The sequence below is a fragment of the Saccopteryx bilineata genome, chromosome 12 (genome assembly GCF_036850765.1).
Source record: "Saccopteryx bilineata isolate mSacBil1 chromosome 12, mSacBil1_pri_phased_curated, whole genome shotgun sequence".
NCBI classification, from domain to species: domain Eukaryota; kingdom Metazoa; phylum Chordata; class Mammalia; order Chiroptera; family Emballonuridae; genus Saccopteryx; species Saccopteryx bilineata.
Window position 1 is genome coordinate 22985836 of NC_089501.1, and position 18456 is coordinate 23004291.

Below are 18456 nucleotides of genomic sequence, written 5' to 3' on the forward strand. Positions count from 1 at the left end.
TTCAAAGATAGGGCTTACTGAATCTATTATGATTTAGGGGATTTCCACTAAATAGTTGTCATCTCTTAACTATACTTCTTTTCCCTTTGTTGTTAATTGAAGTTATAGAAATATTCAAAGTCCTTAACAGATACTTGTTCTGGGTTCCTTGTTAGGATCTCAAGTCCCTAGATTGTCACCTTTTATAATAAAAGTCTGTTGGGGTCTCAAAAATAATATAGAACTTTGCTATACAGCAAAGAGTCAAGATGCCTTTAGGTTGCTTCTTGACCATTCAGGCAAACATTGGGGCAATTCTAAATCTGACCTGCTATTCAGCAGAGGCGCCATTGGCATTTGGGATAAAAACAAGACTGCATTGCTGTAATTCTCCAGTCATTGCAGGTGCTCTCATCTATGGCCACTGCTCACTGAACATCAATGGTGCCAAAAAGCTTCCACAGAAATACAAACATTCCGGGGTGATATTTCTCCTAGTTATAAACTAGTGTGTTTATTCTTATAATGTTCAATGGTCAGCAAGCAGTTGCTATATAGCTGTAAATAGTAGTCCTGAAGGGAACTTTCTCTGAATAGTTACATCATTTTTTATCCAAATCCAGAATGCTAGAAACAGATAGAACACTCCCATAGGTAGATTTAGACTAAACCACTCCTTTGGTCCAAAACTATATTAGAGCAGAGGAGGAGGGCAAGAGAGTCAGATCAGAAATTCTAGAAGTGGAAAGATGGTCAGTCACTGTCCACAGATATCATCTGTGAGAAAGAGAGGAAAGAGGGAAAATATTAGGAAGTGCATACCTCCGGTTCATTGAAAGAAAAGAGCAATGGTAAAGCCCACTCAGGCTTCACCTGGCTGTTGGCCAACTTCTCGCATCCTATATAATGGCTCATGGCATGGCAATTCTCTGTCTGGAACCCAGTGGTCTCTTCCACCTTTCCAACCACTCCTCAATCACCTAAGTCCCACGAAAGACAGGCCAACTATCTACTTTCATGTCTGTTGTAACTTATCCTTGAAATACGTCACTGTGAAGACTAAAAAGCTTGATGCCCCGTTAAGCACATTTGAGTTATATTTTTGAAAGAGGATGTTTGGGCAATGACATACAAATTACATGCACAAAGCCAAAAAATTATTTGCAGATATGTTGTGTAATTATATGAGTTTATGCTATCCATCTGTGAACCTTAGTCTCCCCTGGTGCAAGTACTGCTTATAATAAAAAGGATTTATTAGATTTAAGGAAAATTCATTATGCTTACATTTGCATGAAAGTAAAGTCTTCATTATTGGTAGGCATGTGTAAGCTCCTGTGGTTGGAAGAGACTTTGATGGGCCAACTGGTTCATTCTCTGGTAGTGAAGAGGAATCACTTTTAAACCTTGAAAGATGGTGTTGAGGAAGTGCCACAGCCACCTAAAGAAATATTTTATGAATTAGTATTCTCCACCCTCAGGATATTTTTTATTACTTTATCTCTATTTCCTGCAGCAACTTAAATTATCCACAGTCATCTAGTACTCACTGATGCCAGAAAACGCCCAGTTGCGTCCTCTGTGTTAAAATGTGTCATGGCTGAGAACTGTATTTCAATGATTTCTACCTCCTGTTTAGATTGAGTCTTATCAATACAATGGCCTTTCTTCATAGGCTTTGCTTTATAAAACAATAATTTGCAGCAACTCCCATCCAAATTTTCCATACTTATTTTTAATGAAAAGGACAGTTCTGCAATAAGACTGGACAGTGAGGAGCCCTGGCCGGTTGGCCCAGTGGTAGAGCGTCAGCCTGGCATGCAGGAGTCCTGGGTTTGATTCCCGGCCAGGGCACACAGGAGAAGCACCCATCTGCTTCTCCACCCCTCCCCCTCTCCTTCCTCTCTGTCTCTCTCTTCCCCTCCCATAGCCAAGGCTCCATTAGAGCAAAAGTTGGCCCGGGCGCTGAGGATGGCTCTGTGGCCTCTGCCTTAGGCGCTAGAATGGCTCTGATTGTGACAGAGCGAGGCTCCAGATGGGCAGAGCACCACCCCCTGGTGGGCGTGCTGGGTGGAACCCAGTTGGGTGCATGCGGGATTCTGTCTGACTGCCTTCCCGTTTCTAACTTCAGAAAAATACAAAAAAAAAAAAAAAAGACTGGACAGTGAAGGATGGAACGCTGATGGAAGATTGTCTCAGGTTCCTTTACATATTTTTTTAAAATTTGTATTGGTATCATGTCAACTTCTCAAATAGCATCATGTGGCTGCATGCCCTGTATGTCCAAGTGCTTAATTATTATGATACAGTGACATAAGAGCTGACTCAGCAAATGAAAAATATACAAAAAGGGGGGAAAATTGAGATGGAGTGGTTATCTTTGCCTTGAGTGTTAGCGGGTACTCTATAGAAGAAATGACATCACTTCTGCTTCATCTTATAGAATGAGAAGGAACTTTCCAGCAGAAAGAGAGAGTTAATTTTGAGAAGAAATACAGCCTGACCAGGCGGTGGTGCAGTGGATAGAACACTGGACTGGGATGCAGAGTACCAAGGATGGAAACCATGAAATCACTGGCTTGAGCGCAGGCTCACCAGCTTGAACGTGGGGACACCGGCTTAAGCGTGGGATCATAAACATGACCTCATGGTCACTGGCTTGAGCTCAAAGGTTGCTGGTTTGAAGCCCAAGGTTACTGTCTTAAGCTAAAGGTCACTGGCTTGAGAAAGGGGTCAATCACTCTGCTGTAGCCCCCTAGTCATGGCATATATTAGAAAGCAATCAATGAACAACTAAGGTGCCGCAACGAAGAATTGATGCTTCTCATCTCTCTCCTTTCCTGTCTGTCTGTCCCTGTCTGTTCCTCTCTCTGTCTCTGTCACACACACAAAAAAAGAAGCATCATATAAAATAGCATAAATGGATGGAACCAAAAAATAGCATCAAAGTGTTCCATGTGGTCCAGCATGCTGATCCATAGAGTAAAGGGGATAAAATGAGAGAAAAGAAGAAAGTAAACTTTATTGAGCATTGTTTATATACTGGATATGTTGCATATGTGTTTTTTCATCTTTAATATGGTTCACTCACTGACCCACATTTTATACATGAAAAACCCAAGGTTCAGAGGTGTTAATCCTTTGCCAACAGTCAGACAGAGAGTGGCAAAGCCAGGATGAGAACCTAGGACTGGCTGATGGTAAAGCACATTCTCTGTGTTCATCAGATCACCCTCCTATTGCAAATATGGTAGACAGTGTCAGATTTAAGGGCTTTGATGGAGCTGCTAAGGAATTAGCAATTTATTTTTTTCTTTAATGAGGGTTAAAATAATTTTTATAACTATATTTTTAGTAAAAAAAAATATATATAAACAACTCTTGCAATAGTGTAGACCTGAAATTTAAAGTAGTAGCAATGGCTTCTGAAACACACAGTTGTAAGGTAAGGTAACAATAACCCAGGTCAGACCCAATAAAGACCTAACCTAAGGCAGTATCACTGAAGATGACATAGAACAAAAAGATTCATGAGGTCTTCCAAAGGTTTTATCTCCAGGGCCTGGTGACTGATCTGATGTGGAATGAAGGTCTGTGAAGAGTCTGGGATCGCTCCCAGTTTACAGACTTTGGCAGAGAACAGGGTGTTGTGAATAATGGTGCTATAAATTAGGATAGTATATGCCAGAAGAAGTAGCCAGTTTGGAAGTAAAAGATGAATAATTCAGTTTGGGGAACATGTTGGATTTGAAATAGAGATGTCCAATATATAGAGATCTCTGGGACTAAAGGTCAGAATAGCTGATGGTTGGCAGAGGAGACAGAAATCAGCCAGGGGAAAGACAGAGCCATGGGAGCATGGGCTGAGGAGTAAACTCTCAGGGCCATCAACTCTTTAAAAATACAGAGTGGATATAAAAAGAGGAAAGCCATTCAAAGGACTAATCCAAGATGTGGCAAGTAACCAGAAGGTCCGGTATCTTAGACTCTGACACAGGGAGTATTAAAGAATAAATAACAGTGAGCACAGACTAATGCTTCAGAGAAAACAAATGATATCAAGACTTACAGATATTTATCAGTTTGAACAATTGTGATATTAGTGATAATTTGGGCCAGAGCAGCTCAAGTGAAGTGCTTTGGACTAAAGAATAATAGTTGTACCTGGAGGAATTAATTGGAAGGGAAAAAGTAGAGATAATGGAATAGGGTGCATTTGAAGAGCATGGAGCATAATCAATGCATTAAAATGAAATCATGAAAATAATTTTTTCTATCTCTTTAATCATCTTCAGTGGGGATAATCTTCCCCTGCCCCTGGAAAAAAGTAGGCAGATTCCATAACTCTTCTTTCAGTTAATTAAAATTCTTCCAGCTTCAAGTCACAATTCTAGTCTCACTTCAAAAATTAAAAGTGTCTGCACAATATAATAAACAAACTTTTCATGTTTGTTCAAAGATAAACATTTACTCTTCATCCCTCAGCAGTGAGGGGAATTTCAGGCAGACACTTCATCTCACTCACTTGCCTTCTGGAACTTCAAGGGATGCCTCTGTCACCATTATTGTTGCCTAGGGTCTGGAGTGGAGGTTGGCTTTCCCAGTGGCTGCCAGGAGGGGCCTGGGAACACAACCTGAAAGACTCATGAATTGAACTTGGACCAAAGAGAGACAAGAGTTGAAAAAGAAGTCAGCAGATGAATGCCTCTCTATTACTTTTATTGAGGAACTATCCCAAGGCACGGTGGTTCCACAAGACCTATCTGGAACAAATACCCAGCCATGCGTCTTTGCTCCAGCATGCTCAGTAATGTACCACCTGGTATATGCATTCCCTCTTTCCCTGCCTCACTTCCCTTTTTTCTGTACCTTGTAATATTGAGACTGCACCTTCCAATACAGTCTTAGTATATGAAGTTTCCACAGGACTTTCATTTTAGGAAACCCAGGCAAAGACAGAGATGATTGTCTTCTTTTCTCTGTGCTCCCATTGAACAGCAGTGTTTTTCTTTAACCCCTTAGCAGCAAGTCTTCACTGGCCCTGTTATTATACTATGGCTTTATTAGTTTACTCTGTTTAACAATTAGTCTTTCTTTCCCAGGGCAGTGTGTGGAGAGTCTTAAGTGGACTTTCTGCCAACTCTCTTGATCCAGGTAGTGTCTCTCCTTCGGCTGCTTCTACCACAACTGTGTCCAGTGAGAGAGTCCCTTACTACTGGACATCACTACCAAGCAGGTCGTACTCCTGATCAGGTGGGAATCAGCACAAGCCCATAATTTCCTCCAACTGCAGACGTGTGTGTGTGTGTGTGTGTGTGTTTATACTACTTAAATACGTGTTGTTTATATACATGCTATGTATTATACCATACATCTGATATATAGATCAGCTTCTTTAAGTAGTCCTCTTTGAACCATTCTTATAAGACACAGAGTTAGAAAGCTGCCCCTTAGTCCCATAGGCATAGAGGATGTGGACATAGACTTATAGCATGCTAAAAGTACTACGCAAAGATGTATCTGCCCTAAAAAAATTATCTTTTATTTCTAACACTCGATAATTTCACTTTTTTTTTTTTTTTTTTTGGATTTTTCTGAAGCTGGAAACGGGGAGAGACAGACAGACTCCCGCATGTGCCCGACCGGGATTCACCCGGCACGCCCACCAGGGGCGACGCTCTGCCCACCAGGGGGCGATGCTTTGCCCCGACCAGAGCCACTCCAGCGCCTGGGGCAGAGGCCAAGGAGTCATCCCCAGCGCCCGGGCCATTTTTGCTCCAATGGAGCCTTGGCTGCGGGAGGGGAAGAGAGAGACAGAGAGGAAGGAGGTGGAGGAGTGGAGAAGCAAATGGGCTCTTCTCCTATGTGCCCTGGCCGGGAATCGAACCCGGGTCCCCCGCACGCCAGGCCGACGCTCTACCGCTGAGCCAACCGGCCAGGGCCTAATTTCACATTCTTAATACATGAAGGATTCAAAAACCAAGTAATGAACTTTTAGTTTTATATTTTGAAATTTTACATATGCTCTTTTATCTCCTCTGAAATTCAACAACTATTGCCTAATCTAGACAAAATCCAACTTCAGTAACTTTATAAAAGATGAGAGAGTAGAAGAGTAGCTAAAGGAAGTTACGAATTTTACATAGCTTTTTATATTTTATTTTGTTTTTATGGAAAGTCAGAAAGATTTATGCAGGTTCAAAACTGTGTTTATATGTACTTGGTAGAGAAGAAAAGATCTAAAATATATATTAACAAAAAATTTTTTTGTTTTCACTCAGTTTTCTAATCTGCAAAGAGAAGCTAATAATATCTACTGACCTTGAGATGTTGGGAAAACTAAGTAACCTTTTAAAATGTTAAAAGCGTTAGGTATACTTAGTCCAAACAAAGAGCTCAACGAATCTGGTGTTTGAATATTGAGCTGGAAAAAGTTTAATGATGTAACAATTTTTTTAATTCAACTAAGAATATCTTAATTTTTCAGAGTTTCAGGATCTTGGATGCTCAGGTATGAGTCAAGCACCTGGATGAGAGTGATATGAAAGGATTTATACTTCATAAATATAAAACCCCTTTTGTTGCAAATTGACTTTAGTATTAATCTACCTCTTTTTCTCCCTGTAATCTTCAGTACCATCATGTCTATGTATGAACATATATGATGCTTTAGCCCAGGTTTTCCCCTTTTTAGGAGCATTCTGATCCTTTATGAAATCCCATAATAATTGCTGTGCCTCGACTGATTTGAGTCAGTAGTGTTATTAAACTGCAAGTTATCCAGATCTGCTGATTTCACTTTTCTATTAAGGCAACATTCACCTTTAATAAAATGATGACAGAACACCTAACAGACACACCATGCTTGTATGCAAGGTACTGTGCTAAAAAGGTTATTTGTTTAATATGCACAATGATCTTATCAAACAGGTGTTTATTCTCATGTAATAGATGAGGAAAATAAAGCTTAGGGAGATTAGGTTTTTAAAATAATTCTTCCTCCACATGTGCTACTATCTTAAAAGCAACAATTTTTCAGGAAGAATAACAGTCTTAGTTAAAAGCCACAAGAGAGAAGTGACCACACTCATTGGCAGTAGCTTCGTATGCCCAGATGTGGTGGCCACCCATGAAGGAAACTTTGCCTTTACTTCAAGGTGAGGCAGTACAGTACTAGCACTCTGCCCACCCCAGAAACCTACCTCAGTCATAATGAATTAGCCCAAAGTGCGATTTTTAGTGAACCATTCCTGATGATACAGAAGAATAATTTAGCTTGCAAGATTGTATAAACTCCTCCTGAGGCTTGTCTTCTCTAAAAATATTTCTTCCCCCCAAACGAGGCCCTTCATATCCCTTCCCTTCCTCCCTTTATCCCCTAAGGAAGAGAGTCCCTCAGTCTGAATATGCCACCGAGCACACAAAAGCTAGACAACAGAAGGCAGTTCAAGAATTATCAACTGCTACGTAAGCCTGCTCCTTCAGTGGCCTATGCAATATGTACTTAATGATTATTAAGGGTACGGAGTGGCAAGGCTGAATTTGATGCTAAAATGATTGTTCTCATCAGTCCTTGCTAGACTGGGACCATGACCAGTCCTTTAGCAATGAAAACCAAAACTTAGAATAGAGAGCAGGATGGACAGAATCGTGAACCACCAGGCAGAATTTTAAAATTTGATCAGCCTTTGGTAGCAACCGTAAGTGGCATATTTAGATTTGAGTTATAGAAATAGAGTAAAAGCAGAGGAAAAGGCAAAAGTGATGATGACCATCTGTGCCATATTACCTTCAAGGAGAAACTCAATTACTGCCCATTCAGAATGAAAGAATAAAATAAAGGACATGAGGAAGGAAGAGGCAATGCCATTTTTTCCCCCAACAAACTGTCTTTTCTAGGACCATATTTCTAATATGTATTGGTCTCTAATTTAGATGGGAATTTTCCTTAAAGCACAGACACTTTGGAAAGGATGTGAAAGTAATCACATTTAGTAAATTCCAAATGGGTGTAGAATTTTGCAAGTCACATTTTCTTATAACTAAATATATAATATATTTCTAACAGTGATGGTGTATTCACTAACATTTCTTCAACTTTCATACAAAGACTCTAACCCTATGTGAGAATTTATTGACTTGAAGTTAAGCATAAAATCCTCATTTATAAAATGTAGTCAGTATTTCTAAGCATAAAGCAGATTTTTAATCAGGCAAAGACAACTCTAAAACAATAAAATTCTCTTTTTTATAAGTACAATGACTATATTTATACTCTTAGAAATAATCCATGAAAAGGAATCAATTAGTAATATGCACAAAATATATAGAGGCTAAAGTGTTGAATCATTTCTGACTGAGATATCACAGTATAGTTTAATCCAAGCCAAAAATTGTAAATTTTGCTGTGTGTGACTTACAGGATAGAAAATAATCAGTTTATTAAATTGCTAATTTCCAGGTACGTCTTATTCTCTGTTCAAACTAAACTTTCCTCACTGTTTTCTCTTTACTCAGTATCCCTTATAAGACTAATTGTTTATAGCAATTTTTACAAAATGCTCTTTTTATTCTAAAATTTAAATTTCATTGAACAGCTTAGATAACTTCTTACATATCTAAATCACAATTATATATATAAAACATAAGAACATGTAGCCTATTTATCATCTCCACACTGTAATCACATTTTAAATTTTATTAAAACCTGTCCACAACTAAAAAAATAAATTACAGCTATTTCATATGTATTTCACTCTAAGCAAAAATTTGCATAAAATTTAGTATTCTTCTATAAGTCAATATTCACTAGGGAAAATAAGTATTTATATAATAATTACCTGCTTTCTTTCTTTCTTTATCTTAACATTTGCATAGCCTTCAGATTCTGGATTTATTTCAGGGTTCTAGATCAAAGAAGCAACAGCTGCAGTAATTCAGACGCCAGCAACTGGAATTCATAGTAATCCATCCAACCCCCACCATAGCTTTCTGAAGCCATACTGTATCCTCTGAATAGTACAGGTACAGTCAGGGCAGGCCCAAGTTCTGCCTGGGAATTAGTATTTTCCAATGGTAAGGCAGTTATCTATGTGGTTGACCACACACTATACTCACGTTTATCACTATGAGAGAGCAAATTAATTGTCTTTCCAAATAGTCTGTATTTCAGATATTGTGAAAGCTCCATCAAGAATTCTCCAATTGGTGGCATCCTGGAGAGGCTATACCATTTATTAGAAGTTTAGGGCTTATATCTAGGAAGAGTCTCTGTTTTATGCAAGAAGCTGAGAGGTTCTGAAAGATAAAAGGAAAAAGAAAACAGTGGGTTCACCATGCACTCCAACTTTATTTCACCAAGTCTCCCAGGTTTGAATTCTCTCTTCCTTTGTTTTTCATCCAACCTTAATTAATTATCTTGCTCCATGCTGATCAATGGGAAATTCTGGACCAGCGCTTTTGTTAAGAAGAAATATTTTTGATGTAGAGGCCTAAAGAAAGGCTCAGAGTCCAAGAGATTCAAGACTATGCAGCTTTAAAGTGAATTTAAACTCAAAACATTAAGGTTTACTTTAAATCACTTTCCACTTATAAAGCATAAGGAAGAGAAATCCCCAAAGTGAACTTTTCTAATTGGCTTTCTTAGCAGACACAGAACTTCGTCAGGCTTCAACACTCTGAGAATGTAATTTAATTAAGAACTCAGGCACAAAGTGATTTCACAAACATCTTGCTAATATATTACTCCTGGGTTAAAAAAATAATAATAGAAATTTTAAAAATCTTCTTAGTAAAACAATTTTTCATTTTTGGAATGTAATTTTGAGAAATTAACAAAAAACAGAATTATCAACAATAAAATTAATATTATAAGTTGAAAGTTCAAGTAAGTTTTAGAGATTATTTTTATCTAGATGTAGAAAAAGAAATGTTAATCACAGTGTGTATATATATACATAGTATATATATGTCCTGTAATCATAGTGTATATATATATGTATATATACATATATATACATGTATATATATACATATACATATACATATATATACATGTATATATATACATATACATATATACATGTATATATATACATATACATATATATACATATATTGAATATATATACCTATTACTTTTACAATTTATTAATTTATTGAGGAGAACCTGTGCCATATCACTATTGTGCACATAATACTTAGCATAGCCACTGGCATGGAATAAGAGTCCAATAAACATTATATTAATTAGTTAATTAACCTCTATTGCATTACTAGTATGAGCCCGAAATGACTGTACAGAGTGACAACTAAAATTATAACACATTACCATTGTCTTCAAAGAGCTCACAGTAAAATAGGAAAGACAGGGCCTTTTCCATGAAGTTATTAGTGTCCCATAGAGAATAATACAATGCGAGATGATAAATACGTGGTTAGGTGTGAACAACTGCACTTAACAACAGAATCAGACAATGGTGTTACATTTCACAAACTGTAGCATCAGAACAGTTCTCTTCCCCTTGTAGCCAAAACAGAGGTGTCCATAGTACACAGCTAGCAGCAGAATTAGGACCGTTCCAACCATAAAGTAGAGATGACTGAGCCTCCACTCAAGTCCCAACATGCTTCTTTGCTAATGATACACAAAGTCTTGATTGAGACTAACAGGTGTCACAGTATTTATTTAGATACTGTCTGCCACATCTATGAAGCTAAAATGCCTTCTGATATCTTTGATACTGACATAATACCTAATAATATAAGCACACTGAAAGACTATCCCATTGTCCTCGCATAGTATTGAGCAGAATTTAGTGAAGCCATAAAGCTGGCCATCAAGGTCTTTTCCAAAAGAGCAAACTTATACATACCAGACAGTACAGGAAAAAAAAATGACTCACTTTTCATGAGAAAAATTTTAAAAATACATTTATTTTAAATTTAGTCAAACTACAAGCAATCAAAGATAAAGTAAAAAATAAGCACATAGTAGAGCATGAATATAATTTTCCACCCAAATGAAATTACTTTATATCCAAAATGATTTTACTGAAAGCAATGTGACTTAAAGATGCCTCTTTTTAAAACGTAAACCAGTACTTTTTCATAGAAGTCTATGGAGAAGCTTCAAGAGTCACAAAAGTGCTTGATAGAAAATAACTTTTAAATAGATTTGGATTATTTCAAAAACTAGAAAAATGTATACTACAATAAGAGGCACATTTTAAGACACTGGAGAAACGGTGGTACTCATAAATTGTTTTTACATGGACTTTAATGTAAAGCTTCTTCTGCAATCTTTATGTATATTTTGAACTTCTTGCAAACGTGATATTCACAAGGAAGTTTGTAACCTTGCACTGGTCTCCTGAATTGTTCAAATCTATGCATGTTCACCTCTGTAATATTGGATGAGTGAAAGGAGTGCCACTGAGCATCTCAACACTGTGTTACCCAAACCAATTATTTAAATAAATTGGCGGCTCACAGTTGTCATAAATTTAAATCATAAGTCTAAATTTCAAATGCTTATTTTTTTTAAATATCCTTACTCTTTTTGTGTATTCTTTGTATAAAGTAAGTTCTATAAATTTAAACTTATAAAATAAATTTTCCACCATTTTATCACATAAAATGAATTTATATACATGTTTTATTTACAAAATTTATCATTTATAAAAATGAATACACTAATAAAATACACATTAGAGTTTTATATCTTTTGATTTTCAGTGGCTGCACTTTAGTTATAGTCTAACATACTATATACAAATTATTAAACATTTACCAAAACCAAATTTCATTATTGCTCTAAAATAGAGTCACAATTCACTATATTTGCTCTATGTAAGATTAGTCTAGACCTTAACAAAATCTATTCACTCCATTGAGCCCCTGTTCTTTCTGCTGCATATATTGGTCCTCATGACCCTCTTCAATATTTTAGGCTTCAGTGGTAATGTGTTTCCCAGTTTAATTCTGATCTTTCTAATCATTTTGTTGCTTTCTCTAACATCCAGGGTATTTTTTCTTTGACCATTAATAATGGTACTTCTTAACCTCAGTCCTTGCCTTCTGTAATCTCTACACTTCACCCCCAGAAATCTTATTTGTTCACTTGACTTTGGTTCTATAGCTTCAATCTTTTATAATATCACATCAAACGAATGGTATATGTAGCAGGAATCTACCATTATATTGACAAACTTCTGCAAAATAATGTAATGTCATAACAACCACCATATTGCTTGGTTTATGATTTGAAGCTCAGTTGCCCAAAAGAACTGCACTTGATGTGTATCTTTGACCTTCTTGACATCAGCTTGAATAGCTAGCCAGGCTCGTTGGACAATATACTCCCTCCAAGTCTTCTTCACTCATGTTCTGTACCTATGTGCTCCTTGTATGCATTCTTTCTCTCTCTTTCTCTCTCTCTCTTTCTCTCTCTCTCCTTTCTCCACCCTCTGTTCAGGGCCTTTCCATTCTGCTTAGACTTATAGCATGGTGGTTTCTGGGTAGTTACAGTTCTTACGGGGCAGCTAGTTTCTCCGAGGCAGAAAGCAAAAGGACTTTGGGCTCTTCAAAGGTCTGGCACAGCATCCCTGCCTTCCTATACTGTTAAAACTCCCACCTCAGTGGGAGATCGTGTGCCCCTTGTTATTATTCCTGTGATATAGAGTAACAACTCATCTCTCTCTCCTGTGACTTATTTCCAGAATAACTTCATATCTCCGAGTTCTTCTCCTGAACAAATTACACACTATTTTAAAATATTGTATGTAATGAACATTTCTTGCTTTTGACTGTTCATCATTGAGCTTCCACATTCTATTTAGTTATCCAAATTCATTTGAATAATTCCTCATTCTGTAGAAATTTTCAGTGGCTTTAGCCATCTCCTACCAAATAAGCTGTATTAGTCAGTGTCCTCCAAAGTAATATAAACAACAGTGTGTCTGTGTGTGTTGTGTGTTTGTGAGAGAGAGAAAGAGATTTATTTTAAGGAATTGTTTCACCTTATTATGTGGTTTGGTAAGTACCAAATCTAATGGAGCAGTCCAGGAAGCTGAAGACTCTCTGAAAAGTTTCTTTAAAGGTCAAAGGCAGTTTGCTGTCCAAATTCCTTCTTGTTGGGAGGAGTGAGCCTTTGTTCTATTAAAGACTTCAGTTGATTGGATGAGGCTCACCCACATTATGGAGAGCAATATACTTGACTCAAAATTCACCTATTTAAATGTTAATTTCACACCCCCCCCCAAAAAAAACCCCACCTTCATGGAAACATCCAGAAAAACATTTGACCAAATATCTAGAAACTATGGCTCAGCCAAGTTAATATATAAAACTAATCATCACAGAAGCCAAACAGAATTATTATTCCTCCCTTGCTTCTCCACAAAGTGGTCACCGAATATAAGTTCGGTAAATCAGATGTTCTTTTCTTGGTTGTTGAATCTTAAGCAATTAACACAATGGTATTAGGAAAGCAGGAGGTTATATTCGGTATATCAGCAGTACAGAGGTGGCCTGGCATCGGACAGTTTCTGCGGCATGACTACTGCTATATTCCTGCTGACCAGTCTTCTATAGCTTCCTTGCTCTCTTTTATTTAATAAACCTGTCGTCTTCCCTCCCACTGAGGCTGGAGTCACTAGATATACTCCCAGGAAAGTCACTGTTTATTTGCTACTTGAAACCAAGATACACTTAGTACTATGCTATGTTGCTTATGTATATGAGCTGCATTGAGGATAATATTATTATAACAGTTATTATTGAACTTTCTATATATGTTTTGAACAAGAAACATGACTCCTTGCATAATACTCCAGACAATGTAGTACCCAATCTAATTTATTAGCCTGCCTGGAATTCTATATTACTGGAGCAAATTTCTTAAATCACTGTTATTTATTCCTTGGGCAGTTTCTAAACCTTATATATTCACTTTAAATGAAAACTTTATCATTCTGATTTCAGGTGAAATCCAGTTGCGGAATTCAGTCATTCCTAATGGACACATATTTTATCATATCTGGAGATTTATCTGGCAGCTACTTAGTAAAGTAAGGAGATGGATTGATTCCAACAATATTTGAAGTTGTGCAGCGGACCAAAGCATCCAAAGCACATGAATAAATCAATGACACCTTTCCATTTCTTTGTCATAGCTGAAACACTCAACTATGCCTGGGAGTGGCTGCATCTAATCATGTTTAAGGTGGAGCATTCACCATTCTTTAGTTTTACTTCCTAGCACCTAAATGGGGAAAGGTTATATAATGATAATGATGATGATGATGATGATGATGATGATGGTTGCAAATAACACTTAAGAAACAGAGTATCTATACATTATTTGCTTATATTGCTTTGAGAAACGGAGAGTAAAATATTTCCAGTCTTAACACTCAAACTTAAGAAGCGTTTTATAATAATTCACCTGCTTCCATTCAAGTAGTCTGATGTAGCTCCCAAGATAGTTCTTTAAGTAGAGGATATATCTGCAATCTCACTGCGACATGTCTAGAAGAAAGAGGAGGAGGAGGAGAAGAAGGAGGGGGAGAGGAAAAGGAAGAAAGAGAAGAAATAGTTGTTAAAACTGGCAACATACCAAGATTCATGTTTAGTGCTTCATTGCGTCAAATGTGATTGGGCCATTTTATCTTTGAGTGTCTCTCTCTCTCTCTCTCTCTCCTTCTCTCTCTTTCCTACTCCCTCCTTCTCTCAAGCAATCTACTTATCATTGTGCCCAGGCTTGATTAGATTTATAGTTTGTTTATCTGAGAGTTCAATGCTTTATTGCATCCAGAAGCCAAAATACGTGCACCTCCAGAACCCAGCTGAATAAAACAAACTCATTTTGATCTTTGTGTACAAAGCCATCAGCACTGGTTCAAAGTGTAGCGAGCCAGTTCTGGACGGCAGATGCAGAGTTCAGCTCTTCTCCCGGGCCCTTGGTTTCAATTAGGCTGTCTGCCAAGTGGCCCATGTGCCTCTGTTTGCTGAAACATTTCTTTGAGGCAGCTTTTTTAAATTAGGAAATAAAGACTTCCCATGCGATTTGCTATATATACAATTTATGACAATTGATTTTTATAGTTAAAAGACATACATTTTTAAAATATTTCTCTTTGAGTAAAATAGCAGTTTTCTAACAAGAGAAGAAAATTAGCAAGATGTAAATACAGCATTTCATTTAATCCTCCTACTCTAAAATTTACTCAAACTAATATTAAAATAATACTTAAAGAACACAAAGTTTCTAAAATAAATGACTTCTTTGTCTTAACAGGATAAAAAAAAAAGACAGTGGGATACAAGAGAGCATTTTCTAATTTCTAGGAACTATAAATAGGGAAGAAGTAAATGTGAACAAGAAAAAACCTGGAGACTGGCCAGTTCCTCAACCGGAGTAGATAATATTTTCATTGCGTTCACTACCATTTGGGCCTTTCACCTTCTGAACTTTCAAACACAACCTTATGACCTAGCAGTAGATATAAAAATTCCAAAGCCAACTTCCAATGTCTAGCTGATTCCTGGTATAAGCATGAGCTAAATGCTCAGCAAACGTCTGTGTTTCACATCCACCAATGCACACATACACATGTGTATGTAAATATAACTCTCATTAAGGATAGCCTCGTGTGGTAAAAACCTAGATGCAATTAAAAGTTGTTATCTTGTTGCCCCAAGTTATAAATAATATCCTGTTGCTACTTAGAGGAGATTACCAAGTCCTAAGAGGCCTGGATGGGTAGCAACCATTCCATAAGGAAGGTCTGGCCTGTGTAAAAGCCAGGAAACCATAATGGCTTGCAACCTCTTAACAATCATTCAGGTCAAATTTGAAGAAGCTATAACACAGGTCTAGATTACTCCTTAAAGTGAATGCAGGGGCATTTAAACTGTAAAGACTTGGACCCACGAACTGACCCACCATTTGTCAGATGTAAGCCTCTGCTTGTGTCAACTCAAACTGAAAATAACTGGGCACCAACACTAGCAACTGAATGATAACCAGCTGTTAATGGTGACTCTAAGCAGGCTCCATACCATGCTAGGCCACTCACAGCAGGGACACATAAGTGTGTCATACACTTTTTTATTTATTTTTTTCAGTGACCAGATGGTTCTGTTGAGTCATTTTTCTGTTTTCCATAAAGCTGAATTACTACATTCCTAAAAATCTTCTCTATTTCTATTTCTAAATTAGAATGTTTTCCATTGCCTCAATGCTTGATCTTGAAAATGTACTCAAAATGATGGTACTATGCCTTGTTGATGCAGAAAATGTCAATATAAATCAAAAGAAGCCACTAGAAAACATACCCTTGTTGAAGAAACCTTGGTAAGTTTTTTGGGACATTATTTTGTAATCAACGATGGAAAGATATGATTCATATCCAGAGATGTATTTAACGGCGGTCACACCGGGCACGCGCCCTGGGCCCTGACTTCTGAAGGGCCCCGCAAAACCCCAACTTCACACTTTTTTCTAATGACACCAAGTTTGGTTTCATATGTGCAATTTTAACATTAATAGTACATAATATTTTTTATTTATTTAAAAATGTGGTTAACATGTATTTTTATTTTCCCTGTCTCTCTCTCTTCTTTTAAGGGCCCCAATATTTTCCTCTGTGCCCGAGGCCTCCACCGACCTTAATCCGCCTCTGTTCATATCGAAGCTGAATGTTTTCTTCTCTATCTCACAGCATTATCACAATCAAAAGTTAATATTTATCTGTATATCTCTTGCCACATTTAAAGTAGTTGAAAGTAGATAAATAATTTTTTCTCTTTGCCACTGTTAAGAAACATATACAGACTTAACGCAGCTGACCTAACATTTAACAGACAGCTACAGTATTTGCTTGTTTTTTTCTTTTTACCTTTTGACCCCCTTCACCCATTTCTCCCAACCCCCACCTCTGACAACCACCAATCTGAAATGGCAGGTTCATTCCTTTTATGGCTGAATAATATTCATATATATCACATCTTCTTTGTCCATTCACCCACTGATTAACAGATAAGTTGTTTTCATATCTTAATTATTATAAAAAATGCTGCAATGAACATAAGGCTGAGTATATCTTTTCAAATTAGTGTTTGGATTTCTTTAGATAAATACCCAGAAGTACAATTGCTGAGTCATACAGTAGTTCCATTTTAAATTTTTTGATGAACATCCCTACTGTCTTCCATAGCAGCTGCACCAATTTACACTCCCATGATGAGTACACAAGGTTCCCTTTTCTCCACATCCTTCCCAGCACTTGTTATTTCTTGCCTTTTTTTAACAGCCATTCTAACCGGTGTAAAGTGATATCTCAATGTCTTTTTTTTCAGTAGCATTTCCCTGATGATTAATGATATTGAACATCTTTTCCTGTAACTGTTGGCCATCTGTACATCCTCTTTGGAAAAATGTCTTTTCTGATCTTTTTTCCATTTTTTAATCATTTTTGTTATTGAGTTGTATTAGTTCTGTATATATTTGTGGTATTAACCTTTATCAGATGCATGATTTACAAACATTGTCTCCCATTTGCCTTTTCATTTTATCGATGGTTTCCTTTGTTGTGCAGAAGCTTTTTAGTTTGATGCAGTCCCACATATTTATTTTTGCTTCTATTTCTTTTGTTTTTGGTGTAAGATTCAAAAGTCAATGCCAAAAGCTATGTCAAGAAGCTTACCAGCTATATTTTGTTTTGTTTTTTCTAGGAGTTTATGGTTTCAGGTTTGAAGTTCAAGTCTTCAATCCATTTTGAATTAATTTTTGAATATGGTATAAGATAGTGGTTATGTTTCATTGTTTTGAATGTGGTTGTCCAGTTTTTCCCATACCGTTTATTAAATAGACTATCCTTACTCTATTGTATATTCTTAGCTGCTTTGTTATAAATTAACTAAGCATTTATTCCTGGGCTTTCTATTCTTTTGCATTGATTTATGTATCTGTTTTTATGCCGATTTCATATTCTTATCATATAATTACTATAATTTGTAATATAGTTTAAAATCAGGGAACACGACACTTTCAGTTTTGTTCTTCTTTCTCAAGGTTGCTTTGGCTATATGCATTTTTGTTTGTTTGTTTGTTTCATGCAAATTTTAGAATAATTTGTTCTATTTCTTTGTAAAATGCCACTGGTATTTTCATAGGGATAGTATTGAATGTGAATACTGCTTAGCATTGTATGAACATTTTAACAATATTTATTCTTCCAATTCGTGAATATTCATACCTTTCCATTTATTTGTGCCTTTTTCAATCTCTTCCATCAACTTAAAATTTTCAATGTAGAGTTCTTTTACTTCCTTGGTTATATTTATTACTAGGAATTTAATTATTTTTGATACAGTTGTAAATAGAAAATTGCCTTATTTTCTCTTGCTGATAGTTTGTTATTAGTGTATAAAAACACAGCTATTTTTGTACATTGATTTTGTATACTACAACAT